Source organism: Ictidomys tridecemlineatus, chromosome 14, assembly GCF_052094955.1.
Source record: "Ictidomys tridecemlineatus isolate mIctTri1 chromosome 14, mIctTri1.hap1, whole genome shotgun sequence".
Classification (NCBI taxonomy): Eukaryota; Metazoa; Chordata; class Mammalia; order Rodentia; family Sciuridae; genus Ictidomys; species Ictidomys tridecemlineatus.
In genome coordinates this window covers 70120819-70140114 of record NC_135490.1, presented here as the reverse complement: position 1 = coordinate 70140114, position 19296 = coordinate 70120819, and the positions used below count along the sequence as shown (strand labels likewise).

General features: G+C 40.4%; 1 long non-coding RNA gene across 1 annotated transcript in view; it reads right to left on the bottom strand.

Moving 5' to 3' along the window:
• Positions 1 to 18465, bottom strand: part of LOC144370496 (uncharacterized) — a 34937-nt gene extending 16472 nt beyond the window's left edge. The window contains exon 1 of the long non-coding RNA XR_013430470.1: positions 18214 to 18465. This is a non-coding gene — a long non-coding RNA (uncharacterized LOC144370496). The remainder of the gene's footprint in view (positions 1 to 18213) is intronic.
• Positions 18466 to 19296: the final 831 nt, after the last annotated feature.

The following is a 19296-nucleotide window of genomic DNA, read 5'->3' as shown; positions in this document are numbered from 1 at the left end:
ATACAGATGGGAAATCTGTACCAGTCATTGTTCTTTCAGGAAAACTGAAAGCAGAGAGAAAATTAATTCAGGGAATGTTAACAAAGGTGTTTGTTTTAGTCAGTTTTGTGTTGCTGTGACCAAAAGACCTGAGAATAACTACTTAGAGGAAGAAAAGCTTATTTTGGCTCATGGTTTCATAGGTTTAGTCCACAGTTGGTGGATTCCATAGTTCTGGGCCCACAGTGAAGCAGAACATCATGATAGAGGGGTGGCAGAGGGAAGCAGATCAAGGTAACCAGGAAACAGGAAGTGTGTGGTGGGGAGAGCTCTCTGCTCACCACGACAAACTATAAGCCCTAGAAGTACATCCCCAGTAACCTATTCCTTCACCCACACCCTACATGCCTATAGTTACCAACAAGCCAATCCACATCAATGTATTAATCCACTGATTGAGTTCTAGCTCATATAATCCAATGATTTCACCTCTGAACATCCTTACATTATCTCACACGTGAGCTCATAGTTAAACCATATCATGTGTAAACCACAACAGTTTTGGCAAAGCTGGAAAGGCAAAATGAAGAAGGGGGTTGCTACCCAGAGGTCAGAAGCTGCTACCGTCCCAGGGCTGGAACCACTGTGTATCTGGAGACACTGACCCATGGGAACCTCGAATACTCTTTGGGCCCCCTGTTGTATGCATTTGCTGGTGCTGCCACCGATGTAGGCCAGAGCAGGATGAACCACTGCAAGATCTTCCCCTGAAGCAAGGGAATATGGGGGATGGTGCAAAGGAAAACAGAAAAGGGCGGAGTGAGGACCCCTATCTGACATGGACCCAAGAAGAGGATCAATAATTATTCAGGTTAATGGTAATCAGGACCAGAAGACAGGTCAGACATCAGGAGTCTCCAGGACATTCCTTCATTTCTAACACCAACTGCCAGTTCAAGGGTCCTCAAGACCACAAATAGTTTGCATAATTTGTTACAAGAACTCAAAAGAACTCACTGAAAGCTGATATATTCACAGTTAACGGTTTATCATAGTTAAAGAGAACAGATTTGAATCAACCACGGGAAGAGGCATGTGGGGCAGAGTCCAGGAGAGTTCCAAGTGCAAAGCTATCCCAGGCATGAATGCTATTCGCTCCTCCCAGCAATGGTGTGTAACAATTCATCGGAATGTTACCAACCAACCAGGAAGGTCACTCAAGCCCTGAAGTACTGAGTTTTAAATTGGGGCTCAGTGACGTAGATATGGTTAGCAACATGCATGGCTTCACTTAGTTCCCAGTTCTTTCAAAGTTCAATCTGATACCGTTGTGACACAGAGCTCTCACTGTACAGGACGCTATTAGTACAGCCTATCTACTTGGACCAAGGCCCCCAGTAAATTATTAGTCAGGACATTCTTCCCAGGATCTGAAGGCCAAGGCCAGACCTGTCTTTGGACAAGGTCAATACTGTACTGTACACCAGGTCTTCTTCCTGATGGTCCTTTCATTATTCTAGTTCTTTATTTGGTCCTCAAAGCCATGTTATAGTATAACCTGGTGTGTTAGTTTCTATCACTGTGTCAAAATGCCTGAGATAGAACTTTAAAGGTTTTTATTTTGGCTCATGGCTTTGGAGGTTCCAATCCCTGATCAGCTTGCTGTGTTGCATTTATGTCTGTGGTGAAGTAGAATGTCATGGTCGGGAGTATGTGATAAAAGAAAACTGTTCACCTTGTGGCCATTAGGAAGCAAAAAGAGAAGGAGAAAGGGTCTGGAGTCCCAATATCCCCTTTCAGGACACACCCCCAATGACCTAAGTTCCTCTCCCTAGGCTCCACCTCCTAAAGAATCCACTCTCTCTCCATAGCATCATCAGCTGGGCACCAGGCTTTCAACACATGCACTTTTGGGGGACAATTTAATATCTAAACCACAGTACCTAGGATGCAAAAAGGTATTTAACAATAATTTCATCATTTTACAGAGTATATAAAAAGTAGTAATTTCACTTATAAAATGCATTTTATAAAGCAGAAGGACTGTAAGTTTGAGGCCAACCTCAGCAACTTGACAAGGACCTAATCAACTTAGTGAGACCATGTCTCAAAATAAAAAATAGAAGGGGCTGGGAACATGGCTCAGTGGTTAAGCAACCCTGGGTTTATTTAATTCCTGGTACCAAAAAAAGAATTACAAAGTGAAAAAGTGAAATAAAATGTTTAAAAAAAGCATTTTATTTAGTGTATGTTTAGAGTTTATTTTATACACTCCTTAGTAATATTTAAAATACATAGACATATTCAGATTCTCCACATTTGACCATAACATGTTATTAATTTAAATGAATTATATAGCAAAAACATAAATTAGAAACAAATTAATTCAAGAGTAGTTTGTATAGTATATTATTTTAGGATCAAATGTATATTAAAATCTAGATTAAAATTTAAAATTATGTGCTATGGCAAAAACAAGCTGAGTGCCACAGATTTAATGTCTTGAGTATGTTCATAAAAAATTGATTTATTACAATTTCCATTTCTTATTTCTATGATGAATACAGAGAAATTATTTTAAACTTCTAAATACAGGTATTTCTGTTCAAACAACATATTTCAGGTAGGAATAAATGTTTTGATTCAAAGGAAGAGTCGAGTTAGATTTAATTGACATATTTTCCTTCTCTTAATATCAGTTTTAAAGTACTAGAGGTGTTTTACTAGGCTATATGAAACTTCTGTTGAAATAAAAATTATATGTAGATATTCAATGGTCTCCTTGTGAATTTGTGAATTTGTATAATTATTATCATTTTAATAGCCTTCAACAAGTTGTTGGAGATACATACACACACACACACACACACACACACACACACATATATTTCCTTGTAGGGTCATGCACTCTCCTGGATTTGTATCTCCAAATTCCTTGAGTATTTACAAAACCCTGATTAAGGCATTCCCATCCTACAGCTATGAACTAATTTATGTGATTAAAATTGAGCAAGTGACATGACATGCTCTAACTCAAGAAAGGAACAGAGTAGAAATCCAGTATAATTATTTTGGGGAAAATAAGGCCCAAAATTTTAGGGATGCTTTAAGGGAGTGGGGCCAAAATTTCCTTCTGTTTTTAAAAAATTTTTGTTAGTACATATTAATTACTCAGCATAGTGACTTTCATTATGGCATATTAGTACAGGCGTATAACATATTTTCATCAATTCTATCCTCCGCTATCATTATCTACCCATTCCCTTCTCTTTCCCATCCACCATCTCCTTTCTTTTCTCTAATAGTCTTCCTTCTACATTCATGTCATCTTCCTCACCCCTAGATTCCACACAGGAGAGAAAATATGTGGTACTTGTTGAATTTGACTTTGGTCAGGTAACATGATGACCAACTCCAGTTCCAACCATTTTCCTTCAAAGTACATGATTTCATTCTTTTTTTTATTGCTGAATAATATTCTACTGTGTATATATATACCATAGTATCTTTTTTTCATCTGTTGATGGGCATTGTAGGCTGATCCCACAACTTTGCTATTGTGAGTTGTGCCATGATAGACATAGGTATGCAGGTATCTCTATAGTATGTTGGTTTTAAGACCCACATTTCATAACATCATTTCCTTTTACTTCCACTAGTGAAAACACAGCTACATGGCCATACTTAGCTATAAAGAAGACTAGAAAGTCGAGTTTTTAGCTGGTTTGGCATTTTCCAAATAAAGAAGGGGAACATGGATTTGGGGTGACACCTAGCTCTCTCCGGTGCTGTATGGTAATCAGGAAACAACATGGAAGCTTACTGCACTCAGCAGAGGCTGCCCTGATCGAGTCACGGAATCATTAACAATCCTACCTGATCTCCATTAATCACCTTGCATTCTCAGTTGATATATACTCAATGGCTCTCAAATTAGACAGAGATATTTGTCATGGTTCACCTCTAAACCTGGACAGTGAAACAGGTACCAGAACACTTTCTTTAAAGAGTGGATACCCACAGGCCTTTAGCTGAGGAATGTTGCCCTAAACCAAACAGGACATGAAACACTGGTGACAACATGGGTACCAGCGCCGACTCCCAGGAGTACACAGCTCTCCTCTATTCCTATCCTCTAGCCCAGTCCCCCTCCTCACTGTATCTCCCAGGAGGAGCAACACTGATCTGCAAGGGTCAAAGGCAAGGGCATTTACTTCCACTCTCAGAGGGGTCGTTCTCTGTTTTTGAGATTTGATCATTTGGAGGATTTGCTTCATTAAGTTTCAAAAGCAGAGGCCATCATGCCTGTGGCCGTGGCACTGCTCCTGTCGGCATCAGCCCTGAGCAAGGTCTGGGTCTTGGGTTCTGTTTCTAAGCCTGTTCTCCAGCCTTCTCAGTAAGAACAGCAGCTCCTGAAAATTCCTTTATTAGATGACTTCCATCTTAAATCATTGGAGTTGGATTCTGATTACTGACAGGTACGGTTTGGGGGGGTTAAATACACTCAGATCTGCTCTCGGGAAGGAGCTCATTCCCTTTTATTACCCCTTGCATTGGGCTTATCACATCAGACTGCCCAAGAGGCTGCATTGGACTTGGCTTAGGGCAAAGGAAGCCCAAGAAGCTTCTCAGCTCTCTGTTGCAGGTACAGCCCAGAGGCCTGTCTCTAGCCTGGCCCGTATGAATTCTTCACATCATTTATTCCAGTTCATGACTTTCCAGAGGATTAATAATGACAGCCATCTTTATCTTCTCTTGTCTTAGGAAATGATTTAAGTGATTGAGAGCCTGGCTCTCGCAGCCTGCGCTTTCAGACTTAATACGACAAAACATTCCATCACCTTCGACCAGCCTAGAGGACCACGCATTATATGTGAAGTTCCTTGTCCATTTTGTGGGAACTTTACAGCCAGAAAGTGCTGGCTACACAAGTCTGGAATTAGTATTTATAGAGCATAATGCACAGACCACTAGACATGGGACATATTGAGAGAAAAATGAATAAAGCCTCATATGGGCTTTTGTGGAGGAGGATTAACAAGGCAGAGGTTCAAAGTTGGGAATGCCAAAAAAAAAAAACTGGGGAGAGATCCAATTATGAGCACAAAATCTACTAAATTGCTTTCCCCAGCCTATGTTCAAAGGAGAAGCTGCCTCAGAATATGAAATCACTTAAAAAGATTTATTGTCTACATTTTCTTCATGGAAGCCAATATAATGTGTATGGATCTTCCAAGTTTTATCCCATTAAATAGTAACAATGGTGGTAATGAAATAGCAGTTATCTCCTGATCACTTCCTCTCAAGTGCCAGCTAAGTGGTTGCCACCAGAGTTCATACTCTCAACCCTAGTCATAGGCTGGTGTTGTCACTTACCTTCTGTTGCAGATGACACAGAGTCATATACAAAATCAGTATTTCAGGACTAACACAATATGGTGGCCCTGACTCTCTTTTCCAGTATCCATATCTATTTAATTATTTTGTAAAAAGTACTTTCTCGCTGCAAAAGGGAAAATTTTCACTCTTCCTTTGTTTCCAGTCACCAGTAGGTTCTCCACTCCAACTATAGGATAGAATGGTGAGTCTCTGTTGTTGCTGCTGCTATTGGGGATTGGACCCAGGGCCTCACTCATGCTAAGCACGTGCTCTACCACTACCACTGAGATGCACCCCCAGACTGTGATGAGCTCTTTAAAATCACTAATAACAAGTTGGGCACAATTCTGCATGTCTGTAATCCTCAAGAAACTGAGACAGGAGGATCACAAGTTGAAGCCAGCCTCAGCATCTTAGTGAGATCTTGAGGATGTAGCTCAGTGGTGGAGTGCTTGCCTAGTGTTTTGTAAAGCTCTGGGTGTAATCTCTAGTAACACACACACACACACACACACACACACACACAAACACATACACACACATTACCAACACCAAAGTCATACTTTCAGCCAGTTCAGTCAGAGTACCACAGGTAGATATCGCTATAGAATAAGTTAAGCTAACTGCTATCAAACTAAATGACAATCAGAGAAAGTTTCATTACAGTTTAATTACATTTATTTGAGAGGAGCACAGTCTTGCACAGCCTTGCAATGGGGAATACATGTGTCAGAGTAAACTATGAGCAAATTCAAGGAGGTTGGTGAGGCAGGGGAAGTTTTTAAAAGAAGAGGATTACAAGAGATATCTTGAAATAATAGTCCTTGGCTATGAAGATCAACAACATGGATGGTGTCAGTCCAAGATTAAACGAACAGTTGTTGGACAGATGATCACAACGTTACAAAATAAATAAATAAACAAATAAATAATAAAATTTATTTGTTTATTTATTTATTTTGTAACGTTGTGATCATCTTTTTGCAAGGCTGTGGTTCTGGCAAAGCCTTTTGTGAGTTGAGTAGCTCTTATTATCAGGCACACATGCATGAGATCTCCCTCCTTCACCATCTCCCACGTTTCTTTTTCTTTCTTTCTTTCTTTTTTATTATTTTCTTTTTTTGGTTAGAATTGGACAAAAGTGACTCCATTTTAGCCAGGTGTGGTGGTACACACCTATAATCCCAGCAATGTAGGAGGCAGAGGCAGGGGGATCACCAAGTTCCAAGTCAGCCTCAGCAAGTTTTCACCACTCAGTCTCAAAATAAAAAATAAATAAAAGGGCTGGAGATGTAGCTCAGTGGTAAAGCACCCCTGGGTTCAATCCCTAGTAGCAAGAGGGGGAAAAAAAGTGACTCTGCTTTGATCTTGACAACTTTCACACCACATGGATGAAGATGGAAAAAGAACAAAAGACTAAACTTGTGTTGAAAACGTGGTGGCAAGTTCATGGTTAGAAGAGTATCACTTAGAGGGAGAAGAGCACAGGACCATGCTGTTGGCCTCAGTGAGTGAGGGATTACAAGGAGAGTAATGAAACTAATGGCGAGTCATCGGTTTTCCCATTTCGTAGCGCGACATGCTAGCATGTATATCTTGAGCTCTGAATTTGGAGGGAGAAAACAATCAAAATTTAGGGGTAATTCTCAAAAATAATATATATTTAGTATATATGTATATAGATAAACATATATGTGTGTCATATATATGTATATATATATAAATTAAACAGCTAATATTTGTCAGGGGTAGAGGACAACACTATGGAAATGGGTCCAGGCATCAATATATTTTAAAGATTTCCCAAGAGATCCCAAAGTGCAGCCAGGCTTGGGAATTACCATCCTACCTCTCTCCCCTCAATCCAGCCTTCCTGCACTGTGCACGTCTACTCTGCTGTTTGGTAGATGGCATATGGATCTCTGTGAGATAAGCAGACAAGCAAATGGCACTCAGGCCTGCAGAAGGGATGCTGTGCTCTAGCCGGATTGACATGGCATCTACAGCCAGGCAGCTGTTTGGAGACAGAGAGGCTGAGAGTACTCCATCTCCTTCTCCCCTCTTCATTCACTCATGGTTGGTCACGCATTTGCGTCATCCCTGTTATTCCCCATGACTGAGCTCCTAAGGCAGCACCTGGACTTGGCGCCAGCTGCAGCTTCAAAGTGCCTGGAGAAAATTCTGAAGACCTGGCTCTTTTTGTCTATGAATAGACCCGTCATTCCATTCCTCTCCCTCAGCGCCAGGCAATAGGAAGGGACCCTTTCACAAGATCTCATTATATTCTTTGATTTCTAAGTCAGTCTGATTTTTCAGGAACTTTGCCTTCCTTTCTTTGATTCAAATCTCAAGACAATGATCAAAACACACAATGTTCCTGTTAACTCAGAGTTTTATCACTTACAAGAGTGATTTGAAAGGTAGAATAGGAGCTAGTGGTATAGCTGGGTGGTGGAGCATTTGCCTAGCATTTGCAGGGCTCTGGGTTTGGTCCCCAGAACGGGGGTGGGGGGGGTGGGGGGGGGAGGTGTTTTTTACATGCTATCAAGTAGCACTATTGGCATAAACAGTTTTGCCAAATTTTTAATATCCCATCAGATATATATGTAGGAAAAACCATAAATAGGTTTATGTTATCTGAGCCCAGAATTTGACCCATTTTATTTATAAATATAAAATATCGTTTACATGATTTCAATACACACTAAATTTCTGTGAATGTGTCTACAATGTGAAAGAGAGAAGATTCTACTTTTTTTTCCCCCTTATTTAGTATGAGTTATTGGCCATTTCAGAGAATTCCACTGGTGATTTGGGACATTTTACCTGCCAATATTGAGATGGGAATTTGGTGTAAAGGGGGAGATATACTGAATCTCAAAGAAAGCAATGCAGAAAATGCCCATGACCATAGAAATCTCACACCAATCTCCCTCAGAAAATGGCCTACATCGTCCCTTGAAAGTGTACTCTTGCTTTACCCCAAACTCCCCACTCTTGCGACAGCCTACATTCTCCCTTGAATGTGCCCTTGCTTTCCTAAATAAACTTCTGTCTATGCCTCTGGCAAGTGATGAAATTCTTTTCCATCACATTTGCCAAGAAACTTGCTGGTCCTCAGTCAAGTTCCCCTTCTCTCATAGAACTCCGCAGACCCTTTGTTGGAGACACCTCTTCTCCTGCGACAATATGAGATGCCTGTATTAGTCTTCATTGTAGTCACTTTCTTGGTGATTTTACATATAAGGACAAGCATATGTCTGCTTCTTTATGTCCCCTCTGCGCCTCTGTATATTATATCATTGTTAATCACTTTCTTTTTATTTATCCTTTATATTTTAGTTGGGATATTATATCAATTTTTCTTACGAAATTATGCTGGAGGTAATTAATATTGACTGAATCGCATTTGAGGATAATTAAGATGTTACAGAACTTGTTGTGATATAGAAAATAAGCATATGAGATGTTCCACATTATAAGTCAGCAGGAATGTATAAATTAAACCAACAAAGAGATGCTGAGGTAGGTGGACTCTCCAGGAGACAGTGAGAAAGACACTTAGCAGGGGAAGACCCAGATCCAAGAGCATGACCATCCAGGCTTGTCTCTTGAGCCAGATAAACAAAACCTCCAGTGCATGCTTATACCCAATCAATTAGAACAACAACAACAAAAAATGAATTTAAATGTCACCAGATTCAAAGACCTACACAATGTGTCCACAATTGATTTATGACTAGAATGCTTAACCTAGCAGAAACATTCTGAACCCCAAATATGAATGGGATTTGATTTTCACAATAGCTGGCTTAGGAACCTGCACATTTCTTCCCCAGGAAAAAAGAATATATATATATATATATATATATATATATATATATATATATATATCAAGGAAGCCCAACCCTCACATGTCACTTGTCTGATAAATAAGGGATCTCCATACCCTTCTTTGGGGATGCATATACCTTTGTTACCATAATATGTATGTGTGTGTGTGTGTGTGTGTGTGTGTGTGTGTGTATATATATATATATATATATATATATATATATATAAATTTTTGCTTATACCTTGCTTTTAATGTGTCCTGAAATTGCTTTCAATGGTGTAAGGCCAGAACCTGTCCTGACCAAGCTAAGGTCCCAATTCTCCCTTGGAGGGACTTCCTTGAACCCTTATCTTATGACAAATCTACTACATGACTATTAGAAAGGCCCAAATTTAAAGCATTGACAGCATCAAATGCTGACCAGGATATGGAGCAACAGGAATTATCATTCAGTGCTACCAGAAATGCAAAATGGTACAGCCACTTAGGCAGTTTCTCATAAACTAATCATGCTCTTACCAATATAATCCAGCAATGATGCTCCTTGTATTTTCCAGATGAATTAAAAATTCACTTGTACATAAAAATGGGTGGATGTTTGTAGCAGCCTTATTCATAATTCAGAAGTATTGGCTACAACCAAGATACCTTTGAATAAGTGAGTAGACAAATAAACTGTGGAATATTATTCGGTACTAAAAGTAATGAGCTTTTAAGTCATGAAAACATATAGATAAGAGGGAAATTTAAACACATATTATTAAGTAAAGGAAGCTAATCTGGAAAGACTACATACCATATGATTCTATATGACATTCTGGAAAAAGGAAAACCTTAGAGACAAGTAAGAAGATCATGTTTGCCAGACAACAGGGGAAAGGGAGGAAATGAATAAACAGCGCAAAGTGATTTTAAGACAATGAACCCTAAAGACAGAGTGAATCCTAAGGTAAGCTGTGGTCTTCCCTGTGTAATGATGTGTCAATACAGGGGCATTGATTGCAACAAGGTATCATACCACTCTGATGGAGGAAGCTATGAATGTGTGGAGGCAGGGGGTACATGGGAAATCTCTTTCCACTCAATTTTTCTGTGAACTGCTCTAAAAATTAGACCTTTTCCAATAAACCATACTATTTGTTGCTGATTTTTTTTTTTAAATAAAAAGTGAGCATTGGGCCAGGCATGGTGGCACATGCTTGTAATCCTAGTGGCTCAGGAGGCTGAGGCAGGAGGATCACAAGTTCAAAGCCAGCCTCAGCAAAACTGAGGCTAAGCAACTCAGTGAGACTCTGTCTCTAAAGAAAATGCAAAATCGGGCTGGGATGTGGCTCAGTGGTTGAGTGCCCCTGAGTTCAATCCCCAGTAAACACCCCCCCCACCACCACCAAAAACAAAAGTGATCATGGGTCTGATAGACTTGAGAACTCTTCCTTTAGAAGAAAATGAAGCCTGACTTTTTAGGCTGAATCCAGAGGAATTAACTAATATAAGAACTTAAACCAAATACCTGCTCTGAATTACAAAGTTTCAGAATAAATGTAGTACTATATGTATAAGACATAGCCATTTGTTCTGAAACTATGTCTTGTACATGATACAATTATGTAATTATAAATGCATTCCACGTTATATACACTGTGTATGTATGCATACTACTGAGGATAATGCAACTCTGAATTCCAGTTATTTCCTTCTAACCCGATGAGAAGAGCATCCGTCAGTTTTTTTTTTTCAGTCAAGATAGTACACAGTAAGTAGAACTTCATCATGAGAGCATCATTGTCATACATACAGGATTTTCTTTAGGCTTCCTAGTCAGGCTCTCCCTTCTCAAGCCTAAAAGTAGATCCCTGCCTGTGATCCCAGCGCCTGGCCTGCTTGGGAGGTTTCCTCCTGGACCCTGGTGGAGGCCTGATCTTATTTTGCTGCAGTTGCTACAGGAGCAGTCCCTGTTGCAGGGACAACTCCATCCCTAAACAAATATATGCAAAGGGCTGAGAAGCAGATTTTAGCCTTCACTGCTTTAGACACCAAGGAATGAAAACAATCTGTGCAATCCAAACAGAATAAATCCCAATGCCCCCAAGGGAAGTGGGTGTTTATTTTTAGGCTTTAAGCACCAGGACCCAGCTTCACCACTGGCCGACCTAGCACTGTGAGCGAGTCTGTAGTGTGGCCAGGAGCTGGACCAGAGAAGGTGCAAATGCAAACCAGCCTGGCTGGGAGCCTCTCATCCTGGGGGGCCTCTCTTCCTGGAGACTCGGCCCTGCGGCAGGGGCGTCTGCTTCACCTGGGTTAAGCCAGGGTGGTCGCTGGCCCAGAGGTGTCCAAGCTGCAAAAAGTGCTGGAATGCAGGCTCCTTGCTCAGCGTCTTGGTCACCCTTGGTGTGTCCAGGCACTGGAGCCCGGAGGTGCCAAGGGATTGGGCCGAAATGGTGGCGTAAACCGGGCTGGGACAATGCCTGAAGCGGTCCTCATCTCCTGTGGTGCCCCATACCCAGGTGGGAAACAAATTGCGCCTGCCTGGCCCGCCCAGGTAGAGAAGGGTGCGCCAGGTGCTCAGCCAGCCCAAATCTCTCCCCTGAGAACCTAGAAGAGTGTGGACCAGCCCAAGACTCAGTGCAAATGGGGCTGAGAGGGAAGGCATCCCTGCCCCTTGCCTTTAAAATTTATGGCCTAAAGCATCATAATCCCACCTTAGTTTTGAAATGCTCGTTTTGAATATCAGCATACTATTATGAGCATATACTTTTAAAAAATGGACTATCTTTTTAGGGCAGCTTTAAGTTTAAAAAAAAAAAAAAAAGACCAGAAAGTCCAGAGAGTTCCTGTATACCCAACTCCCTTTTGTGCAGTTTCTCTAGTATATTTGTCAGTACTGATGAACCATTATTCATACATTAGTATTAACCAGATCCAGAATATAAATTAGGATTCACTGTTTTGTACAGTTGTAAAGATTTTGACAAATGCACAACGGTCATGCATCCCTGGTGACCATAGTTCCACTCAGAGCTTCTCACCATAGTTCTAGAAGAAAAAAACTCTTTTTTGGTGCCCTTTAACTTTCCCATGAACCAATAGCACAAAAACTGATTAAAAAAAAGTCTAGGTACTTTCCTTGGGTTTCTGTCCTACATTGCATCTACAATATTTGGGGAAATAGATATAAGACCTAGTACAAGTTCCCAAACTTTATTAGGGTAAATAGTAACCATAAAAGGTTAGAAAACATACCCAAATACCCAACATTTCCATGTGGGAAGCCCAGTGACAAAAACCACTCCCTCTCACAAAATGTGGCTTTTGCGATGATGATGTGCAATGGAAATGTATTTTATAGAATAAAATGTTAATGTTTTTATACTGGGTCTTTGAGCCACTGGGAGGTTTTTATCTCCCTTTCAAAAATCCTGTGGATTACCTAAGTTAGAACATCACAGTGTCATTTATTAGACACAGAATCTCATCTAAATTATCTGCTCTAAGTGAATGAAGGACCGTTGGGTTGATCCAGTTGACAGATGTCTTTCTTTCACAGAGTGGACTTTGCTCTTTGTACATCTGAGATATGAGCAAAATCATGGTTTGATGAGAGATTTGTTAATATAAGAAATTTCGCCTGAGAAATTCCATTCATTTTTTTGTTAGCCTGTTTCACTAGACTCTGGAACATCCACTAAGGAAAAACATGGGAAGGAGAATGGGAAAAAAGCTTAACCAAAGGACACTGGAAAATAGAAAACATCTAGGGATAGAATAGCTTTCTTTTAATACAAATGAAACATTACTAACTCATTTATCTAAATTGTACAAAGTATATTAATAGAGGTTAACAGTCATCTATTTTTCTTCCCTAGTCATCTAGCATTGTTATCAGCAAATGGTCACATTTGTTCTATTTCTGACCAGAAAGATATAATGTAAGGGAACATAAAGTGGAAAAATTACTAAGGTGTCTCATCTATTGTCTGAAAAAAACCCCTAAACCTACACATGCCATAAAGATTAGAGCTAAAAGGAAATGGTGTAGTGATAAAGGATCCAGTAAGATTACTTGATTCCTATATTCAGTATATTAGAGGAAATAATTTTCCAGGGCCAGATCCCCTATAAGTAAATTACCAAACATCACTAATTACTTGGCCAAACGTTTGATCACTATCTAGGTTACAGTTTGCTATAAAACTTACACAAGCACCTAAGTCACTGAACCACTTCTGTGTAAGTACAAGCAGGCTATTCATTGGCACAGAAGGTATTCCGCAGCCCTGAGATTTTGATAGTCTTGAGTTTTCCCAGAACATACATGCACTCAGTAAATATTGTCCCCAGAGGTCAGCTAACCAGCAACTCTTAGTGTGCTCAGGGCACCGCAGCAATTTGCCCTGATGAGCTCAAGTGACTTAAAGATTTGTTGCCACTTCTTATTTTTAAATATCTTCAGGATCTTCAGGTCTATGACTCCTGCATTCACACAAGGATATGCACACAAGGTAAGGTGAGCAAAATCAATCTCCTCCCTTTTGTTAACTTGATTAGTAGGCTGCTACAACCAAATGCATGTTAAATTTCTGTGTCCCTTAGAAGGAAATAGACTAGTAGGGAAAAAAATATTTCTAATATTACTTTATTTCACTATATATATATATATATATATATATATATTTGTTTGTTTGCTTGCTTGTCTCTTGTTATTTTGTTAGTCAAGAAAGAAAACTAATTTCAAGAGCCTTGCATGGTGGCTTTTCTCTTTCTATTTCTACCTGTTAAGTGAATTTTACACATCTATTTATGTTATTGAACTACAATTTATACAAAGTTATGCTGTGTTATTTATTTATACATACTGGGGATTGAACCCAGGGGCATTTAACCACTGAGCCACATGCCCAGCCCTTTTTATATTTTATTTAGAGACAGGATCTCACTGAGTTGCTGAGGCTGGATTTGACCTTGTGATCCTCCTGTCTCAGCCTCCCCAGCCCCCTGAGATTGCAGGCGTGTGCCACTATACTGGGCTGTTGTATTTTTTGTGTGACTATTTTGAAACTTATTTTGTTATTTAACATTCCATTGAGCATCAGAAATGTGACACATACCAGCTTATTTGAATTTGGATATAATTTCTGATGATCATCTTTCAACTGCTTCATTGTTACGCAGTTTGAAAGGCTTATTTGTACACTTTAAAATTCTCTACAGTAATCTAGCCATTTTCTTTTCAACTTGGCAATAAAATTGCAGAAAGGGGTTGGATATTAACAGAAAATGTCTTAAGAAATTGGGAACAACTGGTGCACTTACATCTTTACACTTTTCATTTGCAGGGAGAGTAATGAAGTCCTGTCCTTATAGTCAAAAGGCCCTCCAGCTGTGTCCTTCTGTACATGTGAATCACATCCTCTCAGTATCCTATTGGAGGGGTCACATTGCAGTGATGTGTTTATGAATTCTACAGAATTCCTTATAAAACATGAACAAGGGGGCTGAGGCTGTAGCTCAGTGGTAAAGTGCTTGCCTTGTATGTGTGAGGCACTGGGTTCCATCCTCAGCACCACATAAAAATAAATAAAGACACTGTGTGTTCATCTACAACTAAATACACATTAAAGAAAAAAAAACATGAAAAAGTAAATTTGGTGAGATTCTTTTCATCTACAGTAGGATCTAACTCATAAAAGTAAGTAAGTAAGAATTCCAACAAAGATAGAAAGAGCCTATTTCTTGCCACACACCCTCTCAACAGAGAGGTGAGCTTCCATCTGGCTTTCTTCTGGTGACCCCCTGGAGCTGCCTGTGAGGCTTAAGGGATAGAGGTAACTCATTAATTTTGGGCAGAGGCAGAGCACATGCCCAGTCATCAGGGGACAAGCAAGGCCAGAGGGGAGAGGGTAGTGGCTACTAGGATTTTAGGTAAGCTGGGTTTCTTTTCCTTAGCTCTTGCTACAGTTTAGATCTGAAATGTCCACCAAAGACTCAGTCCCCAGTTTGGTGCTATAGGGAGGTGGTAGAACCTTGAAAGGGTGGGGACCTGGTGGGAGGTCTTAGGTTATTGGAAGTGTCCTTGACACAGAGGGTGGGACCCTGATTTCTTCCTCTTTCATACTCCTTCATTTTTAGCCATGAGGTGAGCAGCTTTTTCCACCACAGAGTCCCACCGTGTTGTGCTACCCCACCACAAACAAAGCAATGGCGTCAACCAGTCATGGACTAAAACTTACAAAATTTTAAAAATTTGTTATAATATATTCATACATTCACACAATAAAACAGTATAATTTGATCAACTTAATTCCCCAGTCTCTCCCCCATTCCCCTTTTTATATTCTATTTTTCTCCCTTCTATTTTTTTTTTTTTTGTTCTAATTAGTTATACATGGCATTGGAGTACATTTTGACACATTGTACACAATGGTAAACCTTTTGTGTGTGTGTGTGTGTTGCTGGGGATTAGAACCCAGGGCCTTGTGCATGCAAGGCAAACGCTCTACCAACTGAAGCTATATCCCCAGCCCAAACTCTTCTTTTGTAAGTTGACTTATCTCAGGTATTTGTTATAGTAACAGAATCCTGACTAACACAGCTGTAAATGAAGATATTTTCCAGATTAAGAAAAATATACACAATTCAATAACCCCATTGTCTACAGGCATAATAAATCTATGGGTGCAAGTGAATTCATATCAGTATTTATATCTGTAGCTCTGTTAACTTACCAGTTCCCCCTATATAGCTATAGGACTTCATATTTAAAGTCCTCCTAGTTGTCAGTGGATAACTAGGAAATCAAAATATGAATATTATTCAACCATATAAAGGAAGGAAATTCTGATTCATCCTACAATATGGGTAAACACTAAAGATATTATGCTAAATGAATGAAGCCAACACAGAAGGACAAATGCTCTACGCTTCCACTTATAAGAGGCACCCAAGGTGGTCAAATTCATAGAGGTAGAAAGTAAGATAGAGGTTAACAGGGACTGTAGGTGTCGGGGCGCCATGAACAGGAGCTGAACACCACCCGACCCTTAGTCTTAAGCAATGGAGGTGTGGAACTGGCCTTCGCTGGCTCGCATTGCAAAAGCAGGTGGCCCTCACCTTTACTCGCAAGGAATTACAGCTCTGGGAGGGGGCGTCACCCAATGGGACTGGGCTACACCCCCCTGAAACCCAATCCCTTGCCTCATTGGATGAAACATTCTCAGTGTCTTCCCCTCAATAAATAGACCCTTAAGATGGAGAGCCGCCCCGATTCCTGCACGCAGAGGGTGTTTCTGAGTATTGCGTGCTCCCTTTGCCGTTTGCTTAGTTATTGATGTAGCCAGCTCTTGTGAACCCAGCTCAGGTCGCCAGCCTGGCTAGCTGGCGATACACAGGGCAAGGGAAATGGGGAATTATTGTTTAATAGGGACAGAAGTTCAGTTTAGGATGATGAAAAAGTTCTGGAGATGGATAATGGTTGTATAATAACACAAATGCATTCAATACCACTGAATTGCATATTGTATAAGCGGTGCATATATTTTACTACAATGAATAAAATAAAATAGTTGGTATTCAAATTTTTTAAAAAAGAAAAAAAATTATCCTAGTTGTCCTGGCACACCTCAGAACTATGTCAAATAATAAATTCTTGAGGAAGGGGTTACTGGTTTACTGCCGCTGCTCTCATTGCTCCAGCGCGCGCGTGCACGCGCACACACACACACACACACACACACACACACACACACACACACACAGAGGCTGTATCCTTTCTTCCTGTAACCCAATGCTGCAAAGCTTCTTGCGCAGTCGCTGGCCTAGGTTTCCATTTGGTCCTCCCTGCTGCACAGCCAAGCTGTATTCCATGGAAAAACGGAGAAAGGTTCCTCCCTGATGCTCTGGGCCAAAGCCCAGGCCCCAAAGCAGCATGCCTGTGCTTGGGGACTCCCAGTTTTACTCCTAGAATAGCTTCTGTCCCTGCTGTGGTTTGAATATGGTTGTTCCTCAGAACTCTTGCATAAGTCTAATGCTCAAAGTCTCATGTAAATGGTATTAAGAGGGTGGACACCTATTGGACTGTGGGGTCTGGAGATGGGGCTTTTGTTAAGTGGTTAGAATAGATTAAGTCATTAGGGTGGAGCCCACATGACTGACCTGATGGATTTATAAGGAAAGGAAAGAGAGACATATACACACACAGGTAGATACACATGTACTTCTGCACTCATGATGTACACTAAGGCGGTGTCCCTCACCAGAGCCTGGGCTTTGGATTTCCAGCCTCCAAAACTGTGTAAGTATTTGTGAGTATCCTTCCTCAGGTACTTTGTTGTACAAATAAATAAATTAAAAATCATTAAAAAAAACAAACAAACAAAAAAAAACCTTAAACCATTTAACCACCAGGCTCAACCTTGGTCCAAGGACTGGGAAGAGGACCATATTAGGCCATCCCCTCTATTATCTTAATTTCTTCTCTGAGCTTCTGTACAGAAAAATCACCCCACTGCATAATTTAGTTAAGACCCCAAAGCATTTTGGTCTGGCCATTTATTCAAAGAGAAATGCAAAGTAAGGAATATGGATATGCTTAGGTCCTCACGCCAGATCTTGCTTGGACTCAGCTAAGATAACCTGGTCGTGATTCTAAAACCAGATGTTCAAGGGAGCATTGGGTCACATTAAATCTGACAGTGTGTTTTCTATTTCTTATACAAATAACTAGTTGATCCAATTATTGTTATTTATTAGTACCTCTCTGTGCAGTCCAGAGCAGTCTGTCAGAATACGAAGGACTTCTAGCAGTCAGGGAATCAGCATGTGGGGTGGCGGGGTGAGGAGGAGCAGAGTTTGGAGGGGGGGGGTCAGGCACTTCCAGATAGCCTGGGAGCAGAGCAGCTGGAGGAGGCAGAACTTCATCCTCTACATCCCTCAGGACTTTTTGATAAATTATAATGGGTTGCGTCATGTCCCCTAAAAACACAAGGTCAAGACCAACCCCAAAATATAAGTGAATGTGCTCTTACCTGGAAGATAGCCTTTGTAGAAAAACAGTTTTAGATGAGGTCATTCTGGTTTAGGGTGGGCCCTAAATCCATCGACTGGTGTCTCTGAGAGAAAGGAGGGGAAAGTTAGGATACAGAGACCCAGACACACAGAGAGGAAGGTCATGTGGTAACAGGCAGAGTTGTGCGTGATGCCAGGCGAGGCTTGGTGCTGGCACAGAAGCCAAGAGACAGGCATGGAGCAGATTCTCCCTTGGAGGCCCCAGGAGGAATCAAGCCTGCCACCGCCTTGATTTCAGACTTTTGTTCTGGACTTGAAATAAATCTATTTCTGTTTTTTGCTAAGCCACCCAGTTAGTGGTAATTTGTGAGAGCCGTTCTGGAAAAGTAATACAAAATCTGGATTTTTCCAAGAGTAAGGGACTAGAAAAACTTGGCTTTGGTTTGCTATTATCTTAAGAACAATGAGAGTTTAGTAATTAATCAAGTTTTCTTTTCTCTTTGCAGGCTTTGCACAGACATTGAAGCCCAACTATGAGTCATTACAAATACATTTGAGAGTTCCACCTATCTTTTCTTCCTCTGATTTAAAATCCCAATATAGTTTTTGTTATCGTGATACGAATTTATATTTGTATGTTGTCACAAATTCTTTTAAAAAAAAATTTTGGACTAAAGCGAGGGGAAAAAAACAGTGGTAACTGGTTAAACCTGTCTTTCTCTTCCTTCTCCAGGGAAAAGAGCTGAAATATGATTAGCCCAGATTATTAACTCTGAACAAACCTGGATTACTTTTTGAACCGAAATGACCTTCTCATTTCAGAGTTCAGAGTTCAGTCTTCTCATTTCAGGCTAGAGAAAATGGGAGCCCAAGGTCATATGGTTAAATATGAGTAGATGCCACCAGCTGTGTCCCTGATTATTCCAAACACTTCTGCTGGTTGAGTATCAGCTGTGGGGATGGGAGGCAGCACCAGTTGGAATTTCATACAGTGTTAAAGATACAAATTAAAATAATTCGTGTTATTGACTATCAATAATAAGAACTTTAACCATTGCTAAAATCAGTCACTCATCTACATTTTACTGTCAGATTCCCAGAGC